Source organism: Anser brachyrhynchus, assembly GCF_964034855.1.
Source record: "Anser brachyrhynchus genome assembly, chromosome: 16".
Classification (NCBI taxonomy): domain Eukaryota; kingdom Metazoa; phylum Chordata; class Aves; order Anseriformes; family Anatidae; genus Anser; species Anser brachyrhynchus.
Window position 1 is genome coordinate 14482645 of NC_137734.1, and position 18746 is coordinate 14501390.

The window sequence follows — 18746 nt, forward strand, 5'->3', positions numbered from 1 at the left end:
GCCCGCCCGACCCCTTTTGTAGGGCGGCGGCGGGGGCGGGCCGCGCTCCTCCCCCCTGCCCTCCCCCAGCCCCCGACCCCCGGCCCCGCGGGCGGGGAGACAAAGCCGAGCCCCCCGCCCCGTCCCATCGCAGCCCCCCCCCCCCCTCCATCCCCCTGCACCCCTCGCCCCGCCGGGGGCCGCCCCGACCCCGCGCAGCCCCCGCTGGCCGCCCCATAAAGGGGGCTGGATGGGGCAGAGCCCCCCCCCCCCGCCCCTTTGCACGGCCCCCAGGCTGCCCCTGGCTCCCCCCCCGGCGGCAGCAGGTGCCCCCACCCGCAGGAGACCCGTGGCAGAAGGTGCTGGGTCCCTGCGCCGCCCCAGCACCCGCTGCAAAGGTGGCGGACCCAGCACCTCAAGGCGCCCTCCGCGTGAGCCCTGGGGCCTCGGCCGCTGGGTGAGGGGGTGCAGGGGGAGGAGAAGACCCCCACCCGCGGGGTCACACCCCTGGTGCTACCCCGCAGAGGTCAGCCCATAGCCCCGCAGAGGTGAGGCCACCACCACGCGGATTTTGTCGCGTAAGCGGAACCTGGGCTGAGCATCCCGTGGCACCGGGACACGCGCACCCCTGGGCACCTCCCCACGAGCAGGTTCTTCACGGGCTCCTGCTGGGGCTGGCAGAGGCCATCCCGGGCAGGGAAACTCCTCCAGGAGGTATGCAAAGCTCCTCCGAAACTCTTGGAGGGAAACGAGCGGCTGAGAAAGGGTGGCTGGGTGGGATCCCAAACACCAGAGTGAAACCTGCTGCTGGGGGAAGGAGTCACCAAGGCTTGGGCTGACGCTGAGAGAGATGTTAAGATACCGAGACAAACTGCCTTTTTTCTTTTTTTGTTAAAACGAGCTTTTGGCTGGGTCTGAGGCGGATACGGAAACATTAGCGGGAGAAGAAAATCCATAGGAGAGCCGTGCCGGGGGAGGCAGGCTGGAAAGATCGGGCAGGAAAGCCAGAGAAGGTCTGCACAACGAACCAAGGCTTGCCCACCGCCGCTCAATGTGCTGCAGGGTGTTGCTGCGAGCTGCAAAGGTCTTGGCAGGCTGCGCCCCGCGGTGGCTGCGCTGTGGCTCCTGCACGGTGTGTTTGGCAGCACGCGGAGCAGTGCTCGTCCAGCTGGCACCTGGCTGTCCCCATCTGCTGGGACAGCGCAGGAGGGACAGTCCAGAAGCAGCTCTGTAACAACAAACCAAATCTACCGAGCCCGCATGGTTTCATGCTGGATGCTAACGCCGAGAAGTAACCTTGCGCACAGCCTTCGTTTTTTTTTCCCTGTGTTCAGGGAGTATGATCCAGTTTTAATAACAGCGTGCTGCACGTGCGTGTCTGAGGTCTCGGGAAAAAACATCTGCTGCTGCGTGGTTTCAGCAGAAACCCACGGTCCTGCCTTTCGAACCTGCGGCGTGACGAGCGGGCACAGCGGGGCAGCTCAGGGTGTTTCATCGTCCTCCCCAGCCTGGCTCTGAAGGGGAAGGAGGTGGGAGCCATCGCACTCGCAGGGCTGCGGGTGCACGTGCCTTTCTGTCCGCCTGTCCCTGCTGTCTGACCCCATTTCTGAAACCCTGGGTCACTTTCTGCCAGATTTCGTAGCGAGGCAAGATCCTCAGAGAGAATGAATTCCATTATACTGTTCCATTGTCTAATTGTTTAATGAAAAAAAAAAAGCATCTGGGTAGACAAGAGAGAGCCAAACCTGGGTCCCCACTGAGGAAATGGATTCGTCATCAACTTTATTATAAGACATCAAAGAACCCACACGGGAGAGAGCCATTACGAGTGCCCCAAACCATGGGAAAAACTCTCATGTGCCTTATTCGCCAGGAGCTAATCCCACCTTGAGACACGGGGCGGCAGGGAACGGGGACTCGCTGAGCTGCGCTCCTCCCGGAGCAGCTCGCTTCTCCCTCCTCGGTGCTCAGCCGTGCTGCCGCCGCCCTCACCGCGCGCCCCCTGGGGCCGGCGTCCCAGCTCCGGGGAGCGACCACCCCGGGGTGAGCCTCGGCACCAGAGCGTCCTCCCGACGCGGCCGTGTCCCAGGGTTAGCAGAGAGGACGCCAGACTTCGTCCCCCAAAGCCACCAAGCGGGACAGGAGGGCTTTGCCACCCTGAGCTGCCACCAGCGGGCTCTGCAGGCGTGTTCCTTGGTAAGCTTCGTGCCCAGGGGTGCCTGCCAGAAGAAAGCCCGGCTTCCCCTCCTGGGAGAATAAAGGGATCATGCCAGAGCTGCTGCTGAAGATCAGTTCTGGCCGCTGGGTAAATCTGAGACCCCCCCCCCAGGGGGCTGTGTCCATCGGTGCCCCCCATGTGAGCAGCCCTGCAGCAGCTCAGCGTGTGATGGAGACCTTTTTCCCTGCTCTGGCTGCCAAAAGTTGCTCATTTCTGTCCCCCCGTTCGCAGAAGGAGCTGGGTTTCACCTCTCGCTGCGGGATGTCCAGACTTTCAGGCTGCTGTTACCCAGGGGAGCGGCGATGGGCTCAGTTTGCTCTTGCTGTGGGCACAGCGAGCTGCTGCTCGCCCCACAAAGTGGGGACACGGGCAAACAGATCCTGCCTGCGGGGCGCGGGAGGGGAGCCCAAAAGCTCCGTGCCAGCCTGTCCCTGGGGCACGGCTGCTGCCCGCTGGCTGGCCAGTGCCCAGAGCTTGGCCACAGGCATCAGGACCTGTATCCCGTCCCTGTACCCAGCTGTGCTGCTAGGGGTGAACGTTTTCCCTATTAAGGATCCAGCAGAGATCTGGCTAAAAAGCAGGGGCATTGTAGATGGCCCGAGAGGTGCCCCAAAATAGGAACTCGGTTGGAGATGAGAGCGGGAGCAGATGTCCTGCGGGCAGCTCTGTCCCCCGGGGTGGGCTGGGTGGCGAGGCCAATTTCACAAGTGGATGACACCAAACACTGCCCCGTTCTGCTTCACATGCTTTTTAATTAACACCTGCATGGCCTCTCCAGCTGAATAATTGCCTCCCTTCATGGGTCAACAAGCCAGCAGCCTCTGACCTCCCGTTCCCACCTGGGTACGATGTTTGGTGTCTGCACCACCAAACCCCCTGCAGGCCCACACCAAGGTGGGAGAAGTGGAAGGACGGTCCGGGGGCTCTGCAACGCTGCTTGCTCCTGGCCGGGACCAGCCTTTTCCATCCCCATCCCGAGCCAGCAGGGCTGGGCAGGGGGCACAGGGCGCGACGGTGGGAACAGAGTTGTCCTCGGCGCTGCCAAGGGGTGGGAGCAGGTCCCAGCAAGGGAAATTTAAGATGGATATTAATAAAAAAGTATTCTGGTAGTAACATTAATATAGCCCTGGAGGAGACTGCATTGAGCCATCTGGAGGTTTTAAAGGAAAGGTTAGATTAAAAAAAAAAATCTGTCAGGACCAATTTGGGGTAGGGAAATGGATTGGATGTCTTCCCAAGACCTCTCCCAGCCTGAGTTTTTCCGAGTACAAATTCATTTCCCAAAGTGGCAAGGCAAGAGAGCAGCCCAAGTTGGAGGCAGAGTTTCTCCCGAATGATCCCCCCCGAATCAGGAGCACTCCTTGACCTGGCGCTAACGGAGGCCTTTTCCCTTGGCAGCAGGTCTGTGTCTGTGAGAGGGAGACTTCAGGAAACCCCAGCCCTCCCAGCTCTGCCTCCAGCAGGATCTGTCCAAGGCCATCTCTGCTGTCCCCGTGTCTCTGGAAGACACCGCAGCCACCCCGTGGCTGTTTCCCCAGCCGGGGGGAGCCCCGAGGACGGATGGGGATGCCGTGTTACCCAAACGGGCAGGGGAGACGTCCCAAATGCCCCAGGAGCGCAGCGTTGTGATACCAGCGAGGCACCAGTCCAAGGGGAGCGGTGTCCCCAGCAGGACCTGGGGGGACAGGACCTCTCCAGGTGCCCCAGTTCCCAGAGCAACATAAAAGCTAGGACTGGAAGCCCTTTGCCGGTTCCCAGTACGCATTTCTCCTGCACCACGGCTCCGAGCTGGGCAGGAGCCCCCTCCCCTGCTGGTGCCCCCAGGACGGAGGGGCCGGCACGCAGGCAGGAGGCAGCCGTGGTCCGGCCGTGCAAGAGGAACCCAGGCAACATTGCCACGTGCCTCGCTGGGAGGATGCTGAGCTTTTATTCTCAACCCCCCCCGGCCCCGCTCCCAGGGGGTGTGAATGTCCTGCCAGGCTCGGGGCAGGAAGGCAGCACCACCAGGGGCAGAGCCCCCCGCAGAAACCCCTCGATGGGGTGGGGGCACCGGGGTCTGCCCGGGCTGGGGCCCTTTATTCGTGGGAAAGCGCGGTGACTTGAAGCGCTCAGGCAGCCTTATCTCTGGTCCCGAAAGCCACACGCTGATCGTTTGTCAAGATCAGCGCGTGCGGTGGAAGGGATGGAGCTGTTCCAAACCCCGCTCAAGCCTCTTCCCGGGCTCGGGGCCATTCACAGAGATGCCAGAGCGGCGGTGCTGGCAGGCAGCGCGCGCCGGGGCTGCGGTTTGGGGAGGGCCGGGGGGGGTCAGCCACAGGTTGGGCAGCTCTGGGCGGGGAGAAGGATACCCAGGTGGCTTTATTTATATACCTGCGAGTATCCTTCCACCAGGAAGGCTGGCAGGGCAGATTTGGCAAGGGAAAGGGGCAGGCAGGAGGTCTGATGTGTGGAAAGGGCCGGGGGGGGGGGGGGGGAGGGTGATGGGTTCTAAAAAGCTTTTCCCAGCTGTGCCAGTACCCTGGGGACAGGTGAGCATCAAGAGGTGACAGCCATGGGCACGGAGCAGGAGCATCCCCAGGATCGGTCCCAGCTGGTTCAGCAGCACGCAGATGCAGGTGAGGAGGATGAAGACCGAGCAAGGATGAAGGAGGTGATGCTCCCCCAGTAAGCCCCAGCACGTTGCTGGTGGGGCACTGGGGACCCCACCTCGCTCTGGGCTGGCCTGTAAGCCCGAGGAGGAGCAGCCCTGACCTGAGCTGGTGCCATCAGCTCGGGCTCAGCTGGGCAGGAGCCAGGAGAGCTGTAAAAGGCTGCAAGGGGGGCAGCTGCTGCTGGCTGGGGAGGGTGAGGAGCAGGTGTTGTCTGGGGGCAGCGTGTTTCTGCACCCAGGGCATGCAGAGGCATCTTTTTGCAAGGAAAAAGTTCATCAGCTCCTGCCTGCCTGTGAGGATATCACCAAGGTAAAGTGACAGAGGAGGGAAATGGCTTTGTTGTGGGGGCTCGTGGCTGGGCCAGGCAGGGAGCGGTGCTGGCAGGAGCTGGGCTGGAGGGGTGCTGGGGGGGCAGTGGGGGGCCTCTCTGGGAGGCACGTGTTCCTCCTGTGTGTGCTGGGGAGAGCTCTGGCAGCTGACCTGGGGCTTGTTCAGCCTGGCTGGGACCTTGGGGGTCCCTGGTGCCCCCTGCTCCAAGCAGGGTCTGAGCTGCCTCGGGACCTCCCTGTCCTGCTGTGCCAGCAGAGGGGCTGGCTGGCCGCTCCTCTCCCAACGCCAGCAGGTTACCCCACAAATCCCGGGGGGATTGCAGGGCTCTGGGGCTGCCTGCAGCTGGGAGTGCTGCAGGAGGGCTCCCCCCAAGCGCCTCTGCCACATCCCAGCCCGGGGGCTGCCTTCAGCAGGAGAGTTGGCTTTGTGTGCTACCAAAATAATTCAGTATTTCCACTGCAGTGGCTCGGTGCTTGCAGTTCAGATGGCCCTTTCCATCTCTGCTGTGCCATGTTTTTCCTAGGCACAGTCCCTGGTGCAAGAAGCCCTTCACTGGAAGGTGGAGGAGCAGCAGCCCGAAGCTTTGGTTTAAAGAAATGCCACAAGCTGCGATGTTTGATCGCTTCTTCGGGGCTTGGCCACGTCCTCCCCTGAAAGCTGGTGTGCTCTGCAGAGCCGTGCCTCCGGCTGTTGGGAAGAGCCCTGTTCCTCCTTGGCTGCGCGCTCAGCTGGGCCAACCTCTGTCTTTCCTGCGGGCCGATGGCAGCAGCCCAGGGATTTAGCCATAAAACCTCTGCTCGGTGACCTCATTGCTGCGCACGGTGGAAGAAAAACACCGCAAGAGCGGAAAGAAAATACTTTTCCTTTGGGACCTGGGGAATACTGAAGGACACTAGCATGAATTGACCTTTTTTTGCCGTGTTTGAAAAGCCAGCACCAAGGCACAGTTGAGCTAATCGTAACCTTAGAGCCTGGTTTCTGACCCTCCTGCAAAGCCAAGGGATCGCCCACATCCCACCCAACGCTCGGGGGGGCTGCCTGCTCCTGCAGGCGCGAGTCGTGTTTGATGGGGTGACCTCGGTGAGAGCCGGACCTCAGGCAGCTTTGGAGGGGGGGTTCGCTGCCCGGGGGGTGACAGCCACGTGCAGAGGCTGCTGCAGGGATCCGTGAAGGAGCAGCCTGAGGGATGTCCTCGGTCTCCATCACCTCCAGGGTTTTGGGGGCAGGAGCCGCTTGGAGCTTTCCTGGCTGCTCCAACAGACTCCTTGTCTCAGGGGCAGGTGTGTGTCTCTGGGGTGGCGAGCCACTCAAAGAGCCCATGTGGGACAGGGGACCAGCGCACCAGTTACCCTCCAGGGCAGATTCTCCGGTTTGTGCCTGTTTTGGCCAAGCTGTGGCCGTTTCTCCTGGAGATGGGATCCAGGGGAAGCAGGCAGGTTCCCCATGCTGTGGGGCTGCTGCTTCTTGCCCGTAGCCAAGAGCTGCCTGCTCCAAGCCACGGCAGCGCAGCCCCGGGCGCTGGGCGACTTCTTGGAGAGACCAAAGGTGGGAACAGCCGGGCTGAACCCCTGCTGTTACCCACCCTGCTTGTGACAAGGGGGTAAGGGATGTGTTTTCAGGTCCTAAAAGGAGCCCTTCGGGCCTCCCTGCTGCAACCAGCTCTCTGGGGTGACCCTGCAGGCACGCGTGCCGTGTGTGCGATGGGGACGGCCGTAAATAACGTGTGGTTATTTAGGCGCATGCAAAGGAGCAGGGAAGAAAAGTATAGCTGATACCAGCCTGGGCTGTTTCCAGACCTGCTCGGAGCTGGGACCTCATGGATATTTGGCTTCGCAGGCTTCCCTTTGCTAGCAGCTGTTCCTGCGGGCTCTGCATCTGCATTTGGCCTTCCGCAGCGCTTTGCTGATCTCTTTTCTCACTGTGCAGCAGCACGCACCTGCCAAGGTCCCACTGACCCATCACCAAAAAAAAAAAGAAGAGAGGAGAACTCGATATCTTCTGCAAGTGAAATAGCTTGGGTTCAGGCTTGGAGAGCTTCCCGAGCTCTCAAGGAATTTCCTGATCTTAGGAATCTGCCAAAACTTGGGATCTGCCTGAATTGGACTGCAGATATTTCCAGAGCACACGCTGCCGTGGTGTGTTTTGGGTTTCCACCCGTGTCTTTGCTGGGGCACGCTCTATCTGAGCGGGTCAAGAAGGCCAGGAAGGAAAGCCTCTCCGTCTGCACTAATGCGCAGGGATTTATTTAACATCCCCCCTGCCTCTATTTTGGGATCGAGGAGATGTTTGGTTCTGAAATCCCATATAGCTTCCCCGTGCCAAACCCCAGCCTGTTGCTGCAGCCCTCATGTGAACATGGAAACGTGCAGTTGTAATACTGTAAGTCAGTGGTTCACCGGCTGAACTGAAATTAAAGGCATGACCCCAGATTGACCAAAATCCTGTGTTTTTTTATCAGAAATCATGCCTGAGGCATTTGCACCAGGAGGCCACCTCTTTGCTTGTAGCTGGAGCTCGACACTTGTGTGTTTATTGCACATATTTCAAGAGCAAACAGTCTTCTGGGTGGGAAAAGCACAGCCCTTCCCCTTAGAACAAACTCAAAAGAAATTCCTCAACTTTTTTTTTTTTTCTCCCCAAAATTAATGCTGCCTGGATTTCGACCAGGTCATTTTCGACCAGCTTTAATCTGTGAAATCAACACCAAGTCAGGAAATGCTTACATTGACTCTGAAAGACAGCTTGGCCAAAACTTTTCTTCTATTTTTGGGGGTAGTTGGAAAGGGGAAAAACATCCTGGAGGGGACGTGTCCTGACCTCCCTGCTGCCCTGCTTCATTTCAGTCCCAGGAGCTTGCTGGTCCCACTGGATCATGACGATGCTGGGATCTGGGACAGTTTTCCCATTGCTTCCAGCAGGCTTTGGACCAGGGTGCTGGGACCCGTTCCCCTGTGGGCCAGCAGTGCTGTCTTGGGGAAAATCCCAGCCCCCGAGGCAAGGGGTCAGGATTGAACCTTTTGAACCAGGTCTGGCACCGACCAACCCTGAGTTTCCTCGTCGTGAGCTCTCCAGCCCCGACAGTGGGGTCGGAGCCCGTGGTATCCCCGTGTCCCTCCGTCTCTCACTGTCCCCTCTCAGCACCTCGCTGGAGCACAGCAAACGTTGCCCGTGAGCGGGAGGAAAAGAAAACCCCGTGTGCACGCATGCGGTGGGCAGGGGGAAACCGCTGCCGCAATGTAAGCGGTGCGCTTAAAGAAGTGTTTGTCTGGGGTTTGTTTGGTTATCCTCTAGGTAATTTCACAGCTGAGGAGGCCGGGCTGTTCAGGCAGTGGCCCAAACAATATCCCCACTGTCTGAGCTCCGCACAGCTCGGTGCTGCTGGGGGAGCACAGGGAGACGGGGAGGAGAGGTTCCTTCTGCCAGCCGCAGGCAGCAAACCCCATGGAGGATGCCCTATAATTAAGACGTCGCTCCGACCGATCAAGTCACTCGGCTGTCAGGTTGAATAAACCTCTGGGTGCGAGGGGGGAGGAAGGGACTTTGCTGGAAAGAAGCCCAGCCGCAGTGTCTCTGTCGGTGTCGCTGGCACAGAGCGGGGTGCCTTCAGCTGCTGGCTGGGGAGGAGGTGGGTGGGATGCTTCCTGGGACTCGGGTCTCTCCGTCCCATAGGCAGCAAGTTTTTGGTGCCCTGTGCCACGTTAGGGCTTTGTCTGTGCTGCCTGCACTGACCTCTGCCCCTGCAAGCCCCTGGGATGAGGGGAGCTGGGGTCCTGGACCCCTCACTCGGTGGAGACATGTGCCAAGGCGGATTTGTCCCATTGCCCCGACGTCCCTGTGAAAAACTCCCCTGCCTCTTCCGAAAGCCTCACGCAGCCCAAGCTGGAAACACGGGGGCTCGAGTCTCACAGCACTACGTGCAAATAGCTCGCATCAGCTCATAGCATTGTTCCCAAGAGCCGCGGTGCTCGCAGCCAGCTTGCAGGAGGATCCTGATATTTCATGCAGACATGGCGAGAAACCAGCCCTGTTTCCCATTCACAAGGGGTGGCTCCAAAACAACACGGAGATCTGTCACAGCATATATGCGGCATCTGTGCAAATTGGCCTGACTGCCTAAATAATTCCGTATATATTTATAAACTGTGAGATGTAACGTTTTTTCCTGTTTACTTTTCGGTTGAATTCCTCGCTCATGGAAATGCGAGCCGCACCGCGGCGGCTAGACACAACCATTGTATAGGGAGGACACTGTACAAACTGTCCTAGAAAATTCTGCCAAAGTGCCAGGCCATATCAGCTCTGATCTGCAGCCCCCTCGCCCCTTCCCACAGATGTCCCCACCTCCACGTCCCCCCCTCCCTCTGCTCCAGCCCGCTGCATTGAACTGAACCCAGCTGGATGCTCCCGTGCCAAAGGCACGTACAACGTGCCCAGATTTTCATCGGGACGGAGATCCCCGCGGGTAGCTGACCCCCAGGTTGGGTTTGGAGCCACAGCAAGGGCGGTGGAAAGGAGGGAGGGGAAGTTTTCCACCCGGGCAGGAGTTGGTCCAAGCCCCCGCAGACAAATCCTCTGCCTCCCATCCCAGCACGGTGGTGCTGGCAGTGTCCTGAGCAGGCACCGAGGGTGGTGCAGGTGGCAGCGTCTGCCCTGCGTGGCTGGGGTGCAGGTGAAGTACCATGACCGCTGCCGTGGTGATTTGGGATGCCTTTAGGGGCGCGTTCCTGGGCTCTGCTCCTTCTCTTGTGCGTTTGGACACAAGGGATGGTGTCCAAGTCGCATGGCGGCTGCAGTGCTCCTGCAAGATGCAGCTCTGCAGCGCGTGTGCAGGCGCAGGATTGAGGTGCCAGGAGTGTTTGCGTACCTGTAAGGTGAGGGATGCATGCACGGTGGCTGGTCAAGGAGGGGAGCTTGTGGGGGCGTCAGCCAGAAAGGTGACGGTGCCCTGCTCGTGCCACAAGCGGCGCCGTGAAGGGCCCTGCAGGGACGACGTCGGCTGGAGCTGGGGCTCTCACAGCTGCTGGGGAAGGAAGGGAAAGGAAATGAGAAGGGAGAAGGGATTTTAAACATGGAAAGTGAAACGTGAAACCCGCTTTACGGATGCTCAGAGGCCGCATGTGAGGCTGTCAGCCGCCCAGGTGGGCTCTGGGGGGCGAGAGGGGCTCCCGGTGGGGACAGCAGCCGGGGACCCGTGGTGGGGCTGAGCCAAGCTGCCCACGCTGGTCCCACCACACTGTGGGGATGTTTTGGGGCCGGGCAAACACTGGGGAATGGGACAGGGTTGGTGCTGCAGCCAGGGCTGCTCCGCGCCCTGCAGGACCTTTACATTGCACCCAGCTCCTGTTTGCTTGCACCCTTGGAGCGACTCAGCCCCAAATATCGGCTGTGGCCGCTCCTCCAAAGCAGGAATGGACAGAACAGCCCCAGCCACCGCTGACACGGACGGAGCGGGTCGGTTAGGGGTCTGTGCGGGGCAGGGGCTCGCAGACAGAAAGGGGTTTGGTGGGGACGTGTTCGCCCTTGCCACTCTGCACCGGGGCATTTACACCTGCAGCCCTCGCTGCCGTCCCACGGGGCTGTGCCGTGCGGGCCAAAGCATCGCTGTCACTCCCTGCCTCAAACCCACGTCACCTGTTCGTGGCTCTCTGCTTTCACCTGTCTTTATACCATTAATTTTATCTAAAACAGCACTGATCACGGTTACTGTGTCACATTAATTTATAGGTTTTCTTCTTGCTTCTGTGCGCTCCGTCAGCTATTTATGGCACGTTTCTTGCCCCTTCCATAGGGGTCAGGGGACAGCTGTATGGGAGCAGATCTGGGGACCCCACATTTGCTCCCCAGTCTTGGACTGGGGGAGGAGGAATGGGACGTGCTGGGCCCAGACGGCAGCGGAGGGGTGCGGTCAACCCCGCGAGGGGCTCGGCAGCCCCGTCGCCTCCCCGAACCTCTCTAATCTCTTCTGCAATGCGTTCATACCTCTGACCTCCCCGGCGCCCTGGAGAACCAATGTCATGTTTAATGGTGCCTCGCGTGGAAGAGGGCTTGGGCCACCGTGTCTGCTGGCCTGGGGAAGCTAGGGCAGGCGGTGGTGGTGGAGAGCCCTCAGGAGCAAGCGGGTTTGGTGGAGATAAATGATGGAGAGTCGTCGCTGAGTTCCTAAAATTGCCTTAGGATTTGGGATTCGTGTGCATGGTGGCCATGCAGCCTTGCACCCCCTTGTTGCAGGGACATTGTGGGGACGTTGCGGGGACGTTGTGGGTGGCAGCACGGTCCCCGGACCTGCTGGCCCCTGGCTGTGTTTGCACAGTGCCCAAGGCAAGGAGGCTGCAGCTTGGGGCAGCGGCTGAGCTCGCAGGAGGATGAATTGGCTATGGGGTGGAGCTGGGAATCAGAAGAACCAACGTTAAAGTCAGAGTCCACGGAAATCCCAGCCTCTGGACACAGTTGTTTCACACGGTGCCAAAAAACGTCAAAAGGAGGCAGAAGGGAAAGTGTAATTGGATGTTTTTGTAATCCCTTTCTGCAGGAGGCACAGCAGCCCATCAGACCAGAACAGGCAGCGGCTCATCCTCTCCTGGGAGGGCTGGGAGAGCCCCGGCCACCCCGCAGAGCCCCTGGCCATGGGGTGCCCCAGCTCCTGCCCCTGTCCTGGGCAGGGAGGAGCCACTCCGGGGGTCCTGGGGTGGCCAAAGGGGCAGGGGAGCTGCTGGGGCCATCTCACAGCTGCTGCTGGGTTTATCGGCATTCGGTGGCGGGGATGTCCTCTGCAGAGACAAACCTCAAAATTACACTTTTGGCTGTCATCGGGCAATGGCCGGGCTGCGGATGCAACCTGGCAAGGCTGTCCCTGCACCCTCCCTTGGCTACAACATGTTCCCAGTCCTGCTCAGGGCTCGATCTCTGCTCGTGGCAGTGCTGCTGGGCGAGAAATCCTTAGCTGCATCACTCAGAGCCTTTTGCCTTTGCTTTACCCAGGTGCTGTCCGGGCAGCCCAGGAGGACTGGCCAGAGCCTCGGGTGGGGGCTCCCTCCCTGCGGCAGTGTCCGGGCTGGCACCGTCCCCAGAAGCTTTCACCACGGGGATGTTCGTGGGCAGGATGGAGGAGGTGGGGAGGTCTCGGTGCTCTCCATCTTTCGGAGGCCCTGGTACCCCACAGCCCTGCCAGAAGCCCAGGATGCTCCCCCCGTTTCTGCACCAGGGCTTTAACCACCGGAGAGAAACCGATGGCAAAGTCGGCCCCACTTCCCCCCAGCTCTGCTGTGAAACTGGATCTGTTTCCTGGGATTACGTGCAGCACCTTAAAGAAAATATTTACAGAATTTATATTCACATCCCGTCCGCCCTCCTCTCCGGGGGCTCTCCCGTGCCGCCCTCCTGCTCGCGCTCCATCCCCCCACACCCCCACCCGCTGCCTTTGCCCCCACAATGCCCGCCTTTGTCAGGGGAACAATGTTTGCTCTCCGTCGAGGATGGGGGGATTGGAAATGAAAAGGAGCTGCCCCCCCCTCGCCCCAGCCCCGTGCTGCACTCTGTGGCAGGAGAAGGAGGAATTCCTGCAGGAATGCCGGGGCGAGGGGATAAATATTCATGTGCTGGGGGAGAGGGAGGAAAGACAGAGTACGAAGGGCCCGGGACCGGCGTGTTGCGGGGTGCGTAATTTTGTGCTGAATATCAAGGGCGTGCTGGGTGTTCTGCACGGGGTTCGCAGCTCCGGGATGCAGAATGGGTGCGGGAGATAAAGGGTCAGCCCGGGCTGCATGGCTGCCCCATAAGTGGGGAAGGGGATTTGGGGCTCAGGCGAGGTGAGGGCTGCGAGAGCCGGCATGTGGCTGCAATTAGAGGGATGCTTGCGAGGACGGTGTGCTCGAGCATTACGAACGCATGGCCCTGCCTCCCCGCCCTTCCCGGCGCTGGCCGCGTTTCCCCACCAGAAGCCAAGGTTCCTGCTGCCGCCGCTCGCTGGAAGCCCTCCAGCCGCGGGGAGCCGGGGGGAGGCCGGGCGGGGAGGCCGGGAGGCAACCTCAGCCTCAGCGAGCCCAGGCACCGCATTGGTGGCAAACGTTCAGCGATCCGTCAATGTTCAGCAATCGGTCAATGGGGAAAAAAGGCAAGCTCGTCCTGGCTGTCAAGCAGAAGTGCCCGGAAAGCCTCCCAGCACCAGCAGACCTCCATCCCAGGGCTCGGTGGCAGCCCGTGTCAGGCTGCTGCACATTCCCATCGCAGCACTGGCCCCCCGCCAGCTGCTCTAAGCCTTTCCCCATGTACAAGCAGGGGGGCTGGTGAGGGTGACAGGCATTTGGGGTCCTCTGATGCCTGAGGGAAGGGCTGGCAGGGCAGGAACTGCAACAAGGGTTGCACCGAACCAGAGATGGGCTTTGGGAACGGTCCTGGTGCTCTGGTCTGGAGGCTACGAGCCACCTCCAGAGGTGGGCACGAAGTTTGTGCAAGTCTCCTTCTGTTTCCTGAAAAACCCCAGTGTCTAAAACTAAGAAATGCTTGGGCATCTTACTGTGGGAAGGGAAACCATCCTGCTCCTCTCCTGTTTGCACAGTGAGGGCTGCCCCGTGTCCTCTGCCTGCTCCTGGCACGGGGGGCTCCTGCTGGCAGGGGTTGGCTTCCCCCAGCCCTGGTGCATCCCCCGGACCAGTGACCTGAATGATGTGGGGAACCCCATAGCATGCTTTGCCCTGAGTCCAACATGTGGAAAGACACTGCTGGCTCCTGGAAGCAGCACAGCTCTCTTCCCAATTCGTTCCAAAAAGAGAGAGAAAGAGAAAATTTGCTGTTTCAATTCAGTGCCAAAGCAGGAAATCCTCATTCCCAGGACACCCTTTGCCTGCTGAGCTGGGACACCCTGCTCAGGTACCACATCCTGCAAGGAAGAGGTTTAGGAAGAGGCATCCATTGGGTTTTTCATTAAAACTTTCTGTCATCCCCGTCCAAGAGGAGATTTGGGCATAGGAGCCCGTAACGTGGTCCATCCGTGTCGCAGGCAGGAGCTCCCTGGGTACCCGTGGAGCACGCAGCTATCCGTCTTGTCCCTGTTTTCCCACCCAGATAGCCGGGTCCATCCCCTTCCCTCCCACTCACTAATGTTTTCCTCGCCTCGTTTCCAGATGCTGGAGGAAAAACGGGCTGTGCAGCGGCCATACAGCCAGACACAGCCCTGCTAGCCGGGCTCTCTCACCCATCCTGGGGCTGCCAGGAGCAGGGGCCGGGCGGCCGTGCCGCAGCTGGGGTCCATCAGCCCTGCAGCCACCCAGCCGGCTCTGTGCGCAGGGGGTGGCAGGTCCCTCTCGTCCCTGTCACCATGGAGGGCTGTGGGTGGTCTGGGTGACCCACTTTTGCCCCCGGCCTTTGCTCCTCAAATCAATGAAAACAAATGAGCGGCAGCCGCGCCGCCTTTGCGCTCTCCAGCACGCCGGCTCCCGGCTGCTTTCCCCTGGTGCTGTTACCGGGAGCAGGCAGTGGGAGCTCGGAGCATCGCTGTGCCACCGTGCTTGTCTCCAGGCAGCACACCCAAACCACTGCTCACCGCCGAGCCCCAGCAGTGGTAGGGATGGCAGAATCCCCACAGGGCTCGGAGGAGAGCGCACGGCCTCAGCAGAGAGGCTGGAAGGCTTTGCCCCCCTCTCTAATGTGATTTCTTGTAATCCCCCCGTGATGGGGAGTTGCAGCTGCTGTCGGATCAGCAGCGCACCAGGACAGCCGTGATAGCTGCTGCCCTGGAGACACCCAGACGCTCATCATCTCCAGGACATGCCAAGGTCCCTGCACTGCTTCAGCACCCCACAAACCACACCTGTCACCAGGGTCACCAGCCAGAGCAGCAGGGATCGGGGTTTTGCATCTGTGAGCTTCACACAGCATGCCCCGTGCCTCCCCATCCCTTCCTCTCCCTTTCTTCGGCTGCGGTACAGCGCTGGCAGCTCGGCAGGGCACCCTCCTGATGCCCCTGGGTGCCCACCCAAAGGCCACTTGGATCCCACTCAGCCCCAGCCCCCAGCCGGTTTGGGGCTCCTCTCACCATGTCGGCTGGAGGAGGCTCTGATAGAGAGCAGGAGTGAGTTACAGGGTGGAAAGAGGCCCTGCCTTTCTCTGGAAAAGCAAGGAGGATTAAAATCTCTGGTCCCTATATTGCTTTTTCTATTTCCTTTTTTTTTTTTTTTTTTTTGTGGTATTATTTGATGGTTAGAGAAAACAATCTGGAAACATAACTGCATGAATTGCTGTTATTTCCGGCTGTCCCTGCAGAGCCCGGCGCTCTCCTCACCAGATGGGCTGGCTGAGAGAGCCTCCAGCTCCAGCGTGGCTCCCCGGGGGCCGCCGCTGCCCTCTCTTCCTTTGCCATGTCGAATCCTGCTCCCACCGCGGGGCTCGCAGCGGGAAGCTGTCCCGCTGCCGAGGCCAGGTAAGGGAGGCAGCTGGGCTCGGCCGCCCCCGCTCAGGGAGACACGGAGCCCTTGTTTGCTTTGCAAAATGAAAACCATGCACAGCCCGCGGCTGGAATCGGTTGGGAAACATCGCTGTGTGCAGGTTGGGGTAGGCGCCGGGGCCGCTCCGAGGTAATGGCTCGGGGGGTCTAACACAGCACACGTTTGCAGCAGGAGAGCAAAATGTCCCTGTTTGCAAGCCATAAACCCCCCGAGCTCTGCTCTCTGTCCCCGGGGAATTGCACGGGAGCCTGTGCCCATCTGTCCCCCCGCCCAGGGACAGCACTGCTCCCTGTGCCTCCAGGACACCACGGGGACCAGGAGGGTGCCCACCGGGCTGTGGGAGCATCGCCAGCCTTGGAGGTAACCCGGGGTGCCCAGAGAAGCACGGGGCATCCCCGAGGTTGTGCCGATGGTGGCAGGAGACCAGGACCCGGAGCTGAGACGCCCGGGATGGGTGAGCAAAGGCAGGGGTGGGTGGGAAGCAAAACCTCTGCTGCCCGGCGCTGCCAGCTGCAGCCATGCTGGGGGAATTGGCACAGGCTCTTACCGGGGAGGGCTCCAGCGTAGCTCTGCTCGCACAACCACGCACATCACCATGCTCTTCGGTCCTGCACAGCCCAGGCAGTGCAGCCAGCTACGGCCGGGTGGAGGAGGCTGGAAGGAGCGTGACACCCACGTTCACATCCCTGGTGGATGCAGTCTCAGACCCGGCTTTGTCGCTGGCCGATGGCAGCCCAGTTCATCAAACAAAACACAGCTTCCCAGAGGAAACGGGACAGGAAGGAGCCTACGGAGATGATCTGGCAATGCGGTGCCCAGCGGGAAGGAGGAGAAAGGCAGATCCCTGAGTCTTTGGGCTGCATGGGACGGGCAGCTCCTGCCACGCAGCGCTGTTCCCCGTGAGCTCGTGGCTCCTCCACGTCGTCCCCACACCAAAACAGGCTGTCCCTGGGGCAGAGGCTGCTCCCCGCTCCTGCCCCAGCCTGTCGGCATTGCCGGCTCCTGTGCCATGGCCAGCAGACCATGCAAAAATTCCTCAAATGCAGGAGCACTGCTGTGTTCAGCCTCATATGCGAGGAAAAATATGTGTATGTTCCATATGCACAAGAAAGAGGCCTTGAAAGCCGGGAGGATACAATGATCAATAAATTATAGCTTGGATAATATTTTTCACCATCACCAAATAAATCAGGCCTTATTTTTCCCCTATGTCCACAGATTTAATGGCAGCAACAGTGCCCTCGGTGCTCGTAAAACTCCATCCTCTTGCTGAAGGGCCTCCCAAACAATTTGTCATTTGGCCTTTGCTTGTTTGCTTTAAAATTAGCTGGTCCAGACATTTAATAGCCCAGGAGCTAGGAAATCCATCAACCTACCCCAGCTTCCAGCTATCTGTGCGTGTGCTCTTAGGGCCACTCTTGCTGGCTGCATTGCAGCGGGGCGGGTGGAAGAGGGGTGGGGAGCCAGCGAGCCGTGGAGTCAGAGACAGCGGGCAATATATTTCGTCTGGGCTTTAATATCACCTTTCTTATTTCTATTTCTCTCGTTCTTCCCATCTTTCCTTCCCCCCCCGTGGTCACTTCAGCTCTCCAGCTGCCATCAGCAATGCTCTGCTTCCAGCCGCAGCGAGCACGTCAGGAGCTGACCCCTGCTCATAGGTGTAAACACTGCCTTGTTAAAAGGGGATAATTGCCGGGGTCTGGTTAACCCCGGTGTAAAATCAAAGTGAATGGAGCCCCGCTGAGACTTCCAGCCATGCAGACCATGAAGCCTGCACTCCGTGGTAAACAGCCAAAGCTCCACTGCTTGTCAGCTCGGTGCATTCGGTGGAAAGTTAACTTCTTCCTGAAACAGAAATGCTGTCGTTTGGGGGCATTTCCCCTGGACACAGGACCAGCAAAGGGCTGTGCTCCTGTCCCATCAGAGAGCCTCCCCAGGATTTTTTCTGGCTGCCCATGGGCTGTTGTGTCAGAACACGTGGGGTTTTACCTGCAGGGTATGCGATGTGTCACTGCGCAGGCTGCAAGGAGCATTCTCAGCCCCAGAGCCCCTGTAACAGGGTCCCTGGGGTCCTGGGAGAGGCCAACCCGGGGCTGTGCACAGGAGGGGGCAGCTCGGCTGCCACCGTCCCTGCTCCATGGAGGAGCTCGTGGGTCGCCGCCACGGAATAGTTCCTGTGTGGCTGGAGGGCTTGCAGGGTAGCCAAAGGGCTGCTGCTGCATTTCCAGCATCTGCTGCCTGACCCACATGGCCGTAATGCCCCGTTTCCCCTGGGCCACGAGCAGGTTTTAGCAGCGAGGATGCTTAGGGAGCTCTTCTCAAGCCACAGGGAGATGTGCACCAGAGGTGGGAGTGGAGGGCAGCCCTTACTCCGTGTCCTTCCCCCCGCACTGCCAGGCCTGCTTTTGCACCCAGGGGTGCTCAGCAGGACCCGGGGGGGATGTGCTGAGCAAGGCGTCGAGCAGCCAGTCCTGCCCTGCACAACCAGAGCACCTGAGGGAGGTTTCAAGGCCAGCCCGCGGGAGCAGACCCCCCTCAGGCTCCTCCAGCCGCGCTGAGCACGAAGCCAGCTCCCTCGCGTCCCCTCTCCCTCTCTGACCAGCGGGGAAGGCCGCAGACAGCCCCGGTAATGCAACCTGAAAGGCCAGGAATCGTATTTCTGCCTCCGCTCGCTCGCCAAGCTCTGCCATGGCCTCTGTGAGATAAAATGTCTGTCTGGGAGTCGGGGCTGTGACCTAGGCCACGGGCTCGGCCTGCGCTGCTGAGAGGGGCTTTGCAGTCAGAGCTGCAGGCATCGCGATCGCACCCAGGGTTACTGCCCAGCGTGTTTATTCCTCGAGCGAGGAGGACTTCATAACTCAGAGACTCCTGACAATGTATATATATTGAAATCTTATAAGAGTAATGACCATATCCAGTGATATTTTGCTCTCATCCTGCCAATATAAACAGCTCTCCGGACTTACTGAATCGCAATGGGTCAGCCTGAATAATTAGGCTCGCATGTTCCATTTATTACCTCGAAAATCCTTCCTCATTGTACTTTTTATATATATATTTAAATGCAATATGTTTAAATGAAAACCAGATCCGGCTCGGAAGGAATTTGAAATATGAGGCCGAGAGCAC

The 18746-nt window shown here is 59.8% G+C and overlaps 1 long non-coding RNA gene across 1 annotated transcript; it reads left to right on the plus strand.

Moving 5' to 3' along the window:
- Positions 1-4838: 4838 nt before the first annotated feature.
- LOC308178693 lies at positions 4839-8602 on the plus strand. Its single transcript, XR_013939911.1, has 2 exons — positions 4839-5157; positions 5702-8602. It is a non-coding gene; the product is annotated as an uncharacterized lncRNA (long non-coding RNA).
- Positions 8603-18746: the final 10144 nt, after the last annotated feature.